This window comes from Lactuca serriola, chromosome 5, assembly GCF_051521515.1.
Source record: "Lactuca serriola cultivar US96UC23 chromosome 5, Lser_US96UC23_V15, whole genome shotgun sequence".
Taxonomy (NCBI): Eukaryota; Viridiplantae; Streptophyta; class Magnoliopsida; order Asterales; family Asteraceae; genus Lactuca; species Lactuca serriola.
In genome coordinates, this window is record NC_136412.1 from 5,327,286 (window position 1) to 5,342,901 (window position 15,616).

Consider the following 15,616-nt stretch of genomic DNA (forward strand, 5'->3'; position numbering starts at 1 on the left):
ATGTTTAAATACACCATGGAGCATCCATCGAGCATCTTATGGGTTTTAGCCCAACTTGATAATCCATGGAGCATTAGCCCACTATACAAGTATGGATGATTTACACAATCAACCCATATATTTAATTAGTCTTCTTTTGATCACTTAATTTATTCTAAATTAATTCTTGATCAATACTAATTAAATAATCTTATTAATATATTAGAACTTATAATACATTAATAAACCTTAAGTGTTATTTCTCTCATTTTAGACTATCCAAATGCATGATGCCATGCAACCCAAATGGACCATGCCAAGTCGGGTCAAGTACATACCAATTATAGTTATGGACTTAGACACTAATCTAACAGTCTCGCACTTGGATAAGTCTAAAACTATTATCGCGTATAACTTCAAAACCTAATTGGAAATCGTAGCTCTTGAAAGCTGTTGTTGAACTCTGACCTTGTCGATGCACTGTGACCTTTGTCAATGACTTGTCCATCAGATAAGGGATCATATATTCCTTCATTCTAGATATCATATGGACTGAGACATGGTTTATAAATCATTCTCTCTGTCCATCTGTTGTTTCCCGATTTCCGATTTATGACGACTGACTGATTGAACAAATCAAACTAGTCTTGGCTTGGCCAAGCACTCACATGTATCATCATTGAATCATCGAGGGGCCCAAATATATCGCTTTTATCCTGAAGGTAAAAGGAATGGATAAACTTAGACTCATATGGATTGTTCTACTACTTGTTGAATCATACACAAAGGCACGTTTTATAACATCGAGTTACCAATGCGTTTTCGTGCAATCAGTGTACAACCAACTCATAGTAACAACTCATATCTCTAGGTTTGAAGAATATAAGATATTATCGTCTCATGATCACTCGTGATAAAATCCATGAAGTGATTCAAATGAGTGTGGGTTGAATCCAATACTCAGAAATTATGAGCACTCGTGAATGTTGTAGGACCTCTTGGCTATGTCCACTACCTTGGACAACTACAAAACCGATTCATGACAGTCTTGCCTTAATACCTACTTCCAACGTATTATCGACTGTGGATGGTTTAAATAACTTAGTCATCCATGAAGATCGACCTAGTTATTCTGGAAGTCAAAACATGCAAAGTGAAACACAATAATAATTGAATCCAATATGGTCTTAGAACTTATGAATATAGATAGAACACCTTTTATTTATCACCATATTGATTACACATTATTCATTGCATACTATTTCAGATTATCAACTTTATACTTGAATCAAAACAACAGTCATGCCATGCTCCAAGCATGCACACTATGTTTTGACCAAACAATAGTTATGCCATACTCCAAGTCTACACACTATGTTTGTCCAAACTTTAGTTATGCCATACACCAAGAATGCACACTAAGTTTGTTTATGATCTTTACTTTGTGAATTAGATCAATTGAACAAAATTCCAACGATTCTCGTTTCACAATCCCAAAACCTTATCATAAATGTAAGAATTCCAAACTCCTGCCATTTACCGAAAACTGTTAGATTCTAAACTCAAAAGCATTGCTCCTCTTGTAATGAATATGCACAAAGACTTGTCAACAGTCATTAGAGAGTATTCCAGTGGAAAGCATTCCAAGGAAACGAAGTCTTAGATTCAAAGTACATTATTTTGAACATCCTTCTTGCATTAAGTTTTCTAATCTTATACAGATTGAATAACTTCTGACTATGAAACATTTTCCATATTCCATTTTGACTATCACTTCTAAATAAGAGTTACCTCCTTTCAGAATATGTCAATATGGTCCTTCCAAAATTCACACTATACTTCCAACTGTTCCTGAGCAACCAATCTTTGGCAAACCTTAGATTTTCCTCGACAATTACTTAATCATTTTAGTCATATCCAATTCTAGACTTTTCCCTCCTTAATGCCTGAGCATTTGGAAAATTTAGAAAGGATGAATATTATAGCACATGCAATCGATCCTATATCCAAAGCATATGGCACACGATTCATGATGTCTCACATAAAGACATGATACTAGACCAGTCTTTTGCTACAATATTTCTATTTCTATTTGCCAAGTTCTCATAATTCAGATTATGAAAAGGGATGCCGTAATCATAATCGAATTTTAGAACGCAAATAATGGACCCATATATAGAATTTCCTTATGCTGATCCATTTCAACACAAAATTCATATATATATCCTTGACTAAAGATGATTAAAACCTCAATCTAAGCTTTTAGAATTGAAATGAAGTATAATTTCCTCTCCCTTAATTATAGCTAAACAACTTTTCAATCCCTGCAACTTCACGAATTGACACTTTTGTTTTTCTATAATTAACATTGTTGACTTGCAATCATAATTATCATGCTCCCACTAACATGATGATTATTAGCATAACACTTATGTTACCTGATGTGTGTAAAACCAACTAGTTTTAATCCTACTAACTTAGACACAAAATAAACACACGAAAGGCAGTGTACCTATCGATTAGTAATATAGTTCAAGCAAGTAGGGTATCGAACACAGGGAACGGTAAACAATTAAAATAAATGCTAATATTATCTAAATAAAACAAATAACAAAAAGGGGGTTTTCTCTAGTTTTACAAGACTAGAAACTTAATTAGAATAACCAACACACAAATTAACTAACTAGCAACTAAAACAATTAATTACCAACTAAATTCAATAGTAAAGAGGACTTCTGTTTTGGTACGACTCATTTGTTCCCATGGATGATTTTAATGTATCGGATTAATTCTTCATTGGCTACCGATTAAGATAATTAGGTTCACGTTCGCTATTCCTAATTCTTAGAAAACAAATTAACTCAAGCAATGGCCAGTTGTCTAAATTAACGGGTTCCCTAGATTATTGATTCGGGTTAAGTAAGACTTGTAGTGGTTAACTAAATTGGCCCTTCAATTAACCTCTTGTTGATGTTCATCCAACAAGCTTACACATTAACTTACCTATCTTCTAGTTAATTCTAGTTTCACGTTCGTTATTCCTAGACATACAACTATGTGGTCACAATAAATCATATGAAATTAATAACTAAGAGATGTTCATACAACTTAATTACTGATTTATTAATAGAAGAATAGTTATTGTCAACACATAAGGTTCTTTAACAAGCTTAACTAAACATAATTACCAATTAAAATTAATCATACTCAAATAATCCATCCATGTTCACAAAATTGTCTACCCTAACAGAAGAATAAGTTTTTAGCTCATGATTGCAGTAAGCATAAACTCAAAAACGAAATCAAAGTATGTAAACATGATTCAAATCAAAAAGTTACTAAGAATAAACCAAAATTGTCTTGATTCTCTTCACAATTGAATGTAGGGTTGATTCTTCAGTTCCTCACGACCTAGCAGCACTTCCAATCGTTTCTCAGCCTCCTAGGGTTTCTCTCCATGCTAGGGTATCGATCTGAAAGTCCCTTTATATAGATTTTCACAAAACAGAGGCTAATCGGCGAGTCTAGTGACCTACTCGCCGAGTACATCACTTAAAACCCGTGTACGGCAAGTCAGCGCGTCCAGAATCGCGAAAGTTCGATACAACTCGCCAAGTAATCGACCCTACTCGCCGAGTATGTTTCGAATCAGCATTTTCTCAAAACACGAAAGTCGTCCGAAATTGTGTCTACTTTTCATAACGTTTTGAATCTTGTCAATCGGAGTTACGGTTCATGAGATATGGCGAAAACACTGACGAGGGGTCAAGCTGTCCAGCAACATCCTTCTTTCTTCAAAATCCAAGATCCAAGCGTCCAATCGCCAATTCCGCTTCCTTTTCCATCCGAGTATGTAATTGTTACTGAAAAATGAAATTATAAACTAATTAAGTACCTTTTGTTCATTAAATGAGATAAAATCAACATAAAGTATTAAGATAATGCATGAATTTTATAACTAAATATGCCCATATCATTACCACTAGCTTTGACATGTACTCAGAAATTAGTTGTATTTCTAGAAGTCAATAATTGACATTCTTACCAAAGTTCAGATTTCTGATACGAGATTGCTTTGATAAGACTTTATCAAAATCATACACCTTTCCTTAGATAGCTCACATGTGTGTCTAAACAATTTTAGAACTATGAAAAGGGATGCCGTAATCATAGTCTCAATTGTTTAGATCTTTGCTATTTCTCACAAGTCCATGTTAGTGTGCCGGTAAACCACACACGCTCCACTAACGACTTTGAGAACGCAAATATCACAATTTCTATCTACTTAAAATCTACTTAGTGAAAGTGTTTCCTTACCATCATTTTCATGAATCGGTGAGAAACCTTATGACACTTAGATTTTTATGGTGTATGTGTTCCTTTCCATGTGAATTTTGTCAAATTCATATGGACAGAACTTGTGCAATCTTAAATTCTTGCCACCTGGCAGCACAAGGGCCTGCCATTGCTTCCAAGTTGTTATGCAATCAATTGAGAACTCTCAGAACACCTATACAAAGCCAACTTTAACTGGAATGGACATAGAAATGTCAACACGATAGGTTATAAACCTCAAGTCGTGTGCTAGTGAAGAACTTTAGGTTTTATTCTTGATTAGTTCTTGAGACTTTCAAGACCTTTAAGACTCCTACTATCCTCTTGAAATATAGGACTCTCTTGTCAAATATTCAAGAGATAGTGTGGATCCTTTATCAAGACTAACACTTCACACAATTGGCCTAAGTTAGTCTCTGTTTTATCCAAAACATCACAACTTACCAATTTCAAATGTACAAGAGTAGAAAACCTTTTACTCTTACATTTGACTAGTGTTAATAAACCTTCTTTAAGATGTGTCACTCAAGTTACAAACTTGGAGTATGACTCTAAGAATTGTTCTGGAATGAAGTATGACTCATCTTCTTAATTTAACCATTTCAACAATTCATGACTCCTCTTCTTAGCTATACTAATGCACTAAGATATCCGTAGAGGATGAATTGTGACATGGTTTCTTAATCATTAAGATGATCACAACCATGATACTAAAGTACTCTCCCATCTTTTCAGATTTGAGAAACTTTTATCTTTCTGCCAAATTTGATTTTTCCCATTCGTTTTGCTGTACATTGAAAAATACTTTTTCAATGTTTACAAAATTATACTTAAACATGTAAGTATAACCATATTTACTAAACTTTAGTAAATCAAGACGAATAGTCTTAACAAACGAAAGAATCTTGCCTTATTTGGTAAATTTAGACACTACCACAAACGAAAGAATCAAATCCATTTTCCAATATTGTTGTCAATGGAATCATATAAGCAACAATTTTCCACAAATGCCACTTTAAGGATATTTTAAAATAAATAAAATTAAAACCTTTTTTTATTTTAAAACTTTGTGGAAAACCTTATCCTCACAACGCAAATGAATATGAAAACCTGTTGTTATCTATTCCTAATCAATATATCATAACTCCTAAGTAACAACTCAAGATTCTGATCGCCAAACCATGCGATTGAAATCCATCTTCGCGATCAGAATCAGCATATACTTCCTTTAAGCTTCCTCTCTTTTCTTTGATTCTTAAAACATCACCATGTAACCCAGTCACATTATGTAATAAGAATCTCCAAATAGGAACTTAATAGAGTTAGACAATGCCCCTTTGGCAATAGAAACATATGGACTATTTGGTAAGGATACATGGGACTATCTCAGACTTAGCCTTTCTCTTTACCATTTGGTCGACCGATTTGACTATGGCCGATCCATTTCCATTGGGAAGAGATAGCTTTACTGGATATCCAATGTTACCATTGTCAATGTCCTTTGAAAGTTTGGGAAGTTGATCTTCTAATCACATTTGCTTTACTAGTGTTCCAAATCATTGTTGATTTAGTAACACCAAGCAAATAGATAAGATCATTAAGGGTCATGTCAAAGTCTATTACTTAGTAGTCCCAAAGGGACTCACTAAGTGACTTAGAAAGTGATTGAACAATCAACTTTCTCTAGGCTTTGACACCCAACTCTCCCGGCTTGTCAATATGTGACTTCATCTCCAAGATGTGATCACACCTAGACATTGCTTGCCAATAGGGATTGAGTGACTTAAACTTTTCAAGAACTTGTGGGTTAGGGAGAATAATTGTGAAACGAAAAATATGATTTCCATGAACCAACCATGGGACATCATATTCATTAGGAAAGCTTTGTTCCAAGGAATTTGGGATGATCATTGATGTCTAAACCAGACATCTAATATGGGAGATATTCAAGTTAGTTGATTTAAGTCCTTAATATAACACCCAATATGAAATATTAAGGCTAGGACCCAACACAATATTTTTATAACTTAGAAGAGGGATGTCGTAATCCAAGCTATAAAATATTTGAAGGTAGGCGAATGACGATTAACCAATTTTCACGATGAAAAACGAAATAATTTATTAGGTTTTTACTTGGATTTGAAACTCCCAGGTCTTCTTCTTGAAGATCCATTTGCACCCAACTACCTTACGATCAGGTACATTGTCAACCAAGTTCCAAACTTGATTGTCATACATGGACTGTATCTCGCTATCCATAGCCTCTTTCCATTTAGCAGCCTCAGGGCCTGCCATGGCTTCGTGTAGCTGTTAGGCTCATCTAGATTTACCAGTGTGTTATCACTGATAAGTGTCTCACCTTCTGCAGTAATATGGGAACCATAATAATGCTCAGGTGCATTCCTAACTCTGGTGGAACGCCTCAGAGGTATAGATTCTTCAGTCGGCTCAACAGGAGTTTCCTCCTCAGGTTGAGGGCTAGGGTTTGAGGTTCCTTCATCACTTGACTCTTGAAGTTCCTCAAGGTCAATTTGCCTCCCACTGTCTCCTTGACTCATGAATTCTCTCTCTTGAAAGAATCCACTTCTTGCTACAAAGACCACATTATCACTGGGTCTGTAGAAGATGTAGCCAAAGGATTTCTGTGGATAGCCGATGAAAATACACCTTTCGCTTCCGGGTTCGAGCTTATCGTGAGTCTCGCGTCTCACGAAAGCCTCACAACCCAAAATCTTGATGTGGTCTAGATTGGGAACTTTTCCAGTCCACATCTTGTGAGGTGTTTTGGTAACCTTCTTTGTAGGGACTATATTAAGGATATGGGCGGCAGCCCCGGGATGGATCAAAAACCTCGATCTATGTGCCACCTCCATCAAGATGGTACGCGTTTTGCCCACAAACGGTACCCAAATCCAACCCTGAAAGGTCATAAGCCCTCGGCTATCAGTGACAAAATCTGATACCTTCTCGATAACCCGCTCTCTCTTACAGTTCTCTGGTCTCATGGCCTCAGCCTGGGCGCCTTGAATGGCGTCAAACACTGGAGTCATCATTATCAGTCTCATACAAACATCCTGTATCAGGGCGCCCTCCGCCCTATGACTCAGGGCATCAACTACAACGTTAGCCTTGCGCGGGTGGTACAGGATCTCACAATCGTAATCATTCACCACATCCAACCATCTCTTCTGGCGCATATTCAGGTTGGGCTGATCCATTAAATACTTCAAGCTCTTGTGGTCCGTGTAAATGGTACACCGTACCCCATACAGATAGTGACGCCAAATCTTGAGGGCGAACACCACTGCCCCCAACTCCAGATCGTGGGTGGGATACCTCATCCAATGAGGCTTCAACTGTCTCGATGCATATGCTATCACATGCCCCCTCTACATAAGCACTGCTCCCAACCCCGATATCGACGCGTCACAATACACTATGAAGTCCTCCATCCCCTCCGGAAGTCTAACACTGGGGCTTCGCATAGTCTCTGGTGAAGTGTCTCAAAGGAGGCCTATTACTCTGGGCCCCACAAAAAAGCAACACCCTTTCGGGTCAACTTGGTGAGTGGCACGACGATCTTGGAGAAATCCCTCATAAATCTCCGGTACTAGCCTGCCAATCCTAAGAAACTCTTGATCTCGGTGGGGGATCTCGGCACCTCCCAACCCATCACTGCCTCAATCTTGGTCGGATCGACAAATATCCCATTCTGGTTAACGAGGTGCCCAAGGAACTGGACCTCTCGTAACCAGAAATCACACTTGGAGAATTTGGCATAAAGCCTCTCCGATCTCAAAACTCCAAGGATATCCCTCAAATGCTCCTCATGCTGCCCTCTGGATTTCGAATACACCAATATATCGTCGATTAACACGATCACCAAGCGGTCCAACATCGGTCTGCACACTCTGTTCATGAGATCCATGAACGCCGCCGGTGCATTGGTGAGCCTGAAAGGCATCACCACGAACTCGTAATGTTCGTAACAAGTCCTGAATGTTGTCTTCTATATATCCTCATCTCGCACCCTCATCTGATGATATCCAGACCTCAAGTCGATCTTGGAGAACCAAGATGCTCCATGTAATTGATCGAACAAATCATCGATCCTCGGCAACGGGTAACGATTCTTGACCGTCAACTTGTTCAACTCCCGGTAATCAATGCACATCCGGTGTGAACCATCCTTTTTCTTGACAAAGAGAATAGCCTCTCCCCACGACGAACTGCTCGGCCGAATAAACCCCTTCCCCAGCAGCTCCTGAAGCTACGAGGATAACTCCTGCATCTCTGGAGGTGCAAGGCGATAAGGCACCTTGGTGATAGGTGTTGCCCCCGGAACCAAGTCGATATGAAACTCTACCCGCCTCTCAGGAGGCACGCCCGGCAACTCCTCCGGGAAAACATCTGGGAACTCTCGCACTATCGGAACCTCATCAACTGACCTCGGCCTCCCTGAATCAACCCTCGGATCCATCACATACGCCACAAACCCACTACAACTCTGCTGTAGACTCTGACTCGCTCTAGCGGCCGAACAAAATGCTGACCCAGAACATGTACCCTCACCATACACCGTAAACCCCCCCACTAGGGTCTCATATGGTAACCAGCTGTCTCTCGCAGTCGATAACCGCTCCAAATTTGCTCAACTAGTCCATGCCCACGATGACACAGACATCTCCCATCACAATAGGAACTAAATCAATCGGAAACTCAACGCCGAAAATCTCGAGTACACACCCTCGGATCACCTCCGTGGCATACACCTCCTTCTCGTCAGCTATGGAAACTCTCAGAGGTTGACTCAACGCCTCTCGGATAATAATGATGTGCTGACTAAAAGCCAAGGATACAAAAGACTGACTCGCACCCGAGTCAAATAACACCAAGACAGGTACAAAACTCATAAGAAAAGTACCTACGCATAACATAATATAAACACAATATCTCAAACATCAAAATAAATACATGAAAGAATACATACCAGCCACGACATCAGGCGCTGCGCGAACCTCCTCCGCGGTCAACTGGAAGGCTCTCCCTCGCGCCTTCGGTGCCCCGGCCTTCACTGGCTGACTGTCTGTAGCTCTCACTGCAGCAGGGCCAGATCCCTGAGATGCTCCCCGAGCTGTCCCTCATAACTGTGGACACTCTGCCTTCCGGTGTCCGGTTTGGTTGCAGTGAAAACATACTGCAAACCCCTTGGGGAAATCCCTGGCCATATGCTCCTCCTTGCCACATTTGTAGCAAGAACCCGCTCTGCACATCCCCTCGTGGCTCTTGTTGCACTTGCCACAAGTGCGGCCCCTCTGACTCCCAGATCTCGAATCAGCGGGCTTGGCCCGCTTGGCTGCCGGCTGAGACTGCGCCAGTTGTTGATCTCTCCTCTGAGACTCAGCCTCCTCCCTAGACTGGGTCTCCAGTTCTATCTCCCTCTTCTGGGCATTTTCCTGAAGCTCAACAAATGTCTGGTACGTCGAGATCGCCACGAACTCTCGTATATCACTCCTCAAAATACTCAGATATCGGCTCATACGTGCCTGCTCGGAGGACATGTGCTCTGGGCAGAACATCGCCTGCTCATGGAACATCCTTGTAATCACTGTAACAGACTTAGTACCCTGATTGAGGGTCAGAAAATCCTGGGCCAAACGCTCCCTCTCCACCTGGGGAACGTACTCATCTCGAAACATAGTAGTGAACCTCTCCCAGGTCACTGCAGCAAGCTCAACAGATAAATAGTGCGTCGTCTCAAACTTCCACCAGTCCTTTGCTCCCAAGCGAAGCTAGTTCAACGCGAACCGGACTCTCAAATGCTCTGGAGATGAGCAAGTAAAGAAACACCCCTCGATGTCTGAAATCCACCTCATCGCTGCAATCGGGTCCTGGGTCCCATCAAACTCCGGTGGTTTTGTGTTGTTGAACTCCCGGAACAGCAATGCATCACCACCCTGCTGCCTAGTCGCAGCTATAGCTGCAGTGGCCGCAGCAACCGCAGCCTCAAAAAGAGCAGCGTATCTCTCATCAAATGTCTCTATCGGTGTGGTCTTGATAGACCCGAACATCTCTGGTATCTCTGCCCTGATGGCAGCAACCACCTCCTCATGAATGATCCTACAAATCTCCTCATCACTAGTATTGCTGCTCCCTGGTGTGTGGCGTGTCCCAACCATGATCTCCCTCTGAAATATGACATAAGAATATTAGGGACTCGCTCGAGTATATCCACACTCGATGACTCCACCCTACTTGTTCCTTAGTACTCTAAGGATTCTTACTTGGACTGCGCACTGACCCGATGTCTTCAGTAGTATGGGCCCAATACTACCGTCCACACCACATCAGCATTCATCCCAAGTCCTCCTCCCAGAGTCCCGAATCCCAAGTACTCTACTCTCTTTTAATCATATGCTACTCACTAGCAGATCTCTCATAAGCTCCTCGCTGCTACTTAAACACTCTCAAACATCCCTAGCAACAAAACTCCTAGACTAAAGCATCACATATCAGGCCACTCTAATCCTAATAAGAATACCTAGTCTACTCTAGCATGCATAATATAACTCATCATATGACATAACATAATATATCTCATAACACTTATTGCAAGGGTATTTTGGGAAATCACCATTCGGGCGTTGGCTAATCGTACACACGGCTCTGCTTTGTTTGTCTCAAAACTCTTTTTACTCTTTTAAAATTGTTTTGTTATCAAAATTTTCTCGAATCCTCAATTTGAGTTCAGATACGCCCGAAGATGCATCTGAATCCCTCAAAGTAAGGCTCTAATACCAACTTGTAATACCGTAAAATTTAAAACAATTTTTCCCATTTTCAAAACACATTTACATTCACAACTTATTAATAAAATCTCATTGTATCATATCTCTGTTCCACAAAACATTTCCCAAGACCGAAAACATAAAAACTCCAGGTGTGTGTACGAATCATGCCGACGCCTTCCCGTGCTCCTCCCTAGTACCTGAAACACAGAACACAAAACACTGTAAGCACAAAGCTTAGTGAGTTCCCCAAAATACCACTCTAACACATATTATCCACTCAAGACTATAACTTTGTTGACCCTCTGGTCAGTGTGTCTCAGTGGGACCCTCCAGTCCCAACTCTCTGTGGGCCCTCTAGCCTAACTCTATGGACCCACTGGTCCTATCTCTAGAAACTCTGAATCATGCATAACACATATCACAATAACACATAAATAGCATATAGATACACTGGCACATAACTCAACAGTACACTAGCACATAACTCTACTACCACTCTAGGTAAAGTATAGTGAGAAGACTCACCTCAAATGTCTCGGTAAATCTCTGACTCGGTAGAAATATGATCTAGCCTCCGCCTAATCACATAAAGTAAATACTCTCATAAATATAACTCTCGAGGCTAGACTTAACCCTCTCTTGGCATCCTCAGAAGGGTAAAAGACCATTTTACCCCTCACTTGACACAAAGACCCCATAGTTGACCAAACCCTCAAAGTCAACAAAGTCAACGGCCAAACCTTGACCCAACTCACCGAGTGCACTTGGGCAACTCGGCGAGTCTATGCGTGTCCACTATCCCTCTAGTCTCGCATGATACACCGAGTCTTTCCCCTGCTCGACGGGTTACACCTGGCATGAATCGCAGGACCACCCCGACTCAACTCGCCGAGTTCTGCCTTGAACTCCGGTCCTCTAATTTCCTCTGACTCACTGAGTCATTCCCCCAACTCGGCAAGTTACTCACTGAGTGAACTATGGGAAAACCCTAGCCCTACTCGTTGAGTCTGTTCTTGGGACTCGGCGAGTTCATGCCATGCTCAAGCTCAAATGACCTCATGAGGTCAGATCTGTTCCTCTAATCCATAGATCTGGCCACCTTAGGCAATAAAAACACGTAAAGTCTCGATCTTGATGCCCATGCAAAGACCCAATGGCTCTATTTGAAGAAATGGCCTCAATATGTCACCCTAAGCTCATATTACCCAAAGTCACCCCATAAAGATCAGGGAGATAAGGTCTCTGGACCTCTTTGGATCCAGATCCTAAGCCTCAACACAAGAAGGGACCAATTAGACCATCATTCACACTCTAAAAGGGCTAGAAACCCTAACTCTCAAGGATTAACACCCAAAACTGAAGAAGGATCGAATATATGCCTCAATATGAAGTTCTTAGGCTCTGAAATCCACATAATAGCACCCTCTTTGGCTCCCTCTTTCCTTGGTCACCTTCTTCTTGCTAAAACACCCACATAAGGATCAAAAATGGCCTCTCCTTCCTCACAAATGCTCTATATCGCTTAGGGTTTCACTCAGGGTTCTGGTAGCCGCAATTAGTGGCTAGAAGCCCCTTTAAATAGGTCTCAAACCCCAAGGATTAGGGTTTCATTAAACAGTGCGGACTCGCCAAGTCCGGTCATTAAACCGGATAGAATTCGCGATCCTACTCGGCGAGTCTAAGCGTCAACTCGCCGAGTCCTTCCAAAATCTCCAAAATAAATGAATAAATAATGTACCTGGAAATCCGGATGTTACACCAACCCTTCTTCCTCTCCTTCTTAGGGACGATTTCTAACCCCTTTGGTTTTGGGAAATTGACCCCTTTCCTAGTTATTTTTGTTCTACTCTTTGGTGTCATTGGGTGTGATACCATTAGAGGGATTCTGGTTTGGGTCCTTTCATCCAAGCAACTTCATGGAGGTTCAAGATCTCAAGCATGAAGATCAAGGGCATCATAAGAGGTATGTTTTCTTACTTATGTTTTAGTTTTCTAGGGTTGACATAATTAGCATGAAGCCATAGATCCATAGGATGCATGTACACTTAGGTATATCGTTGTTTCGATTTTTCCGCTGCCTAGTTATAGAGTGTATTTGATGCGTAGAAAACCCAAAAGTGGTATCAGAGCCATTGGTTCATGGTTATATTCACCCTAGATCCATGTTTTCTGTAAAACCTTGTTTGAAATTGAATGGTAGAAGGATTATTGAAAAATTCGTAATTGATAATACCTTAGTCACAGCTCACGACGTGAGCTCAGCAGAATTAGGGTTTTCAGATTTTTTCCAATTTTCAAATATGAAACTTTATCAAATATGGATAATTACCAAATTTTAAAATGTTTTAAATCTGGAAATTGATAAATATTATTTAAATGTTTTATTTGAAATTGAATATTTATTAATGGATAAATATTGTTTAAATATGTTTATTTGAATTTGAATATTTATGTGTTTATTTGAATTTGAATATTTATCTATTATTTAAATAGTGAATTTAAATATTTAATATTATTTATAGAAGAGATTTATAAATTTGAATATTACCCCCTCCTGATTTATTAATTGTTACATTGCGTCCTCGCAATTAATTAGAATTAATAATAAACAACTAAATTTAAAGAGTTTTAAATTTACCCCTTATATATATATATATATATATATATATATATATATATATATATATATATATATATATATATATATATTAGAATTGTGTCTATTATATGTATAAGACAGTTACAACATGCGCCCTCGCGTGTTTAAATATTGACATTGTCAGTCTTACATCGACTAGGCTCACCCGTTCTAATGTAGGGGTTTAAGGAGGTCTCTTCGATTCCTAATGAGGTCAGTTTTTAATATGCTTCGCGCTTACCACCCTCACCGCCCAATTGCATTTTGTGAATGGAGTTACCGAAAGGGTTTGATAGTGATAATGGTCAATCTAAAAATATTTTAAATACAAGTATAAAACAAAATCCCGTTTTATTAATAGAATGTGAGTTTATATTATCCATGAAAATTGCACATTCTTTTTATATTCTGTTGATAGAGTTCGTGTGGTTAACCGGCACATCAATATAGGGTATAGTTGAGAATGATATGGAACTTACAAGAGTCGGGGACCATGCAATTTTGCAAGGTTAATTCTCAATCTATTTAATGTGAATTTTATGTTATCCATAAAAGTTGCACATTCTCTTTATAACTTGTTGATAGAGCTCGCGTGGTTAACCGACACGTCAATTGGAGAGTATAAGTAGAGAATGATGTGGAACTCGCGAATCTCAAGTGTTACTTGAGCCGAGGACCATGCAGTTTTGTATGGTCGATTCACCATATGTTCAATGATCCGCGGCGACCCCGTCATTGAATTTGAGATGAACATAATTCGAGATTAACATGCCATTGATAGTCAATGAATCTCAAAGATCTAGGAATTTCGTGGTGATCGAAATTGGCAAAGGGCTTTGCCTACCTAAATAAGTTTATGGTGTGTTTACGGCATCCCTTTACACATCATGGAGCCAAATATGGATCTTAGCCTTTTAAAATAATTTTATTTAGGGTGATTATTTTCTAAGGATAAGTAAAACAAACTATAATGTAATTTGTTATTGAATGATATCTATAACCTTATCCACTAAAATCTACTGCTATAAAACCTTTGAAAGGATTAGCTATGAGGATGATCAATATTGTCAAATTCATAGTTTGGGAGTAGTTCTCATAAACGAAAGGAAAGATCATGCCTTTGTTAAAGCTATTCCTTGGTTACTTCAAGCATTTCATTCTAAAGTGTTAGAAAGAGCAATTGTCAAATGTACGTTGTAAAATGACATATCGAAGTAAAATGGAATTTCCTTGAGTTAGGAGTTGACTAGGATTAATCGACTGGCTGACATGTACATATAATCAATTCATTTTGATTTTGATATGAACAACTTGGAATGACCATGAAGGAGTTGTGTAACATGTTAAAGTTTCCTTTTGGAATTAACATGGCAGTCATATAAACTCAAACTTCAAACACTCCCATAAATTTACTATGATGAATAGAAGTGTCAAGAAGAACGCCAATTACACATGGTTTAACAGGCGATTAGTGTTGGTATACCTAATCTAGGCCCAAATACCTATGACAAAGAAAGAATTATTATTAGACATGTTCTGATAGCTACTCGTTTCCATAACAAGAAAAGGATTAAGAAAGCAAACTTGCCCAAATGTATATTTGAGGTGAAAGAACCGAAACATGAAGAAGTTAGATTTGATCATGGATCACAAGCCCGTGCTACTTTCCATTGGATCAAAAGATAACTTGTTCTTCAATGTTTGGTATTCAATCAAATATATGGATTTATAATGCCATCAAAACATTACTTCTAAACCTTGAGTATTTTACTAAGGATTAGCACAAACATTTGCAAGAATGTGCAGTTACTAAAATGAAGTAAGAAGACTATAACATGTTGTTCTAACATATCACAATATCAAATAACTGTAT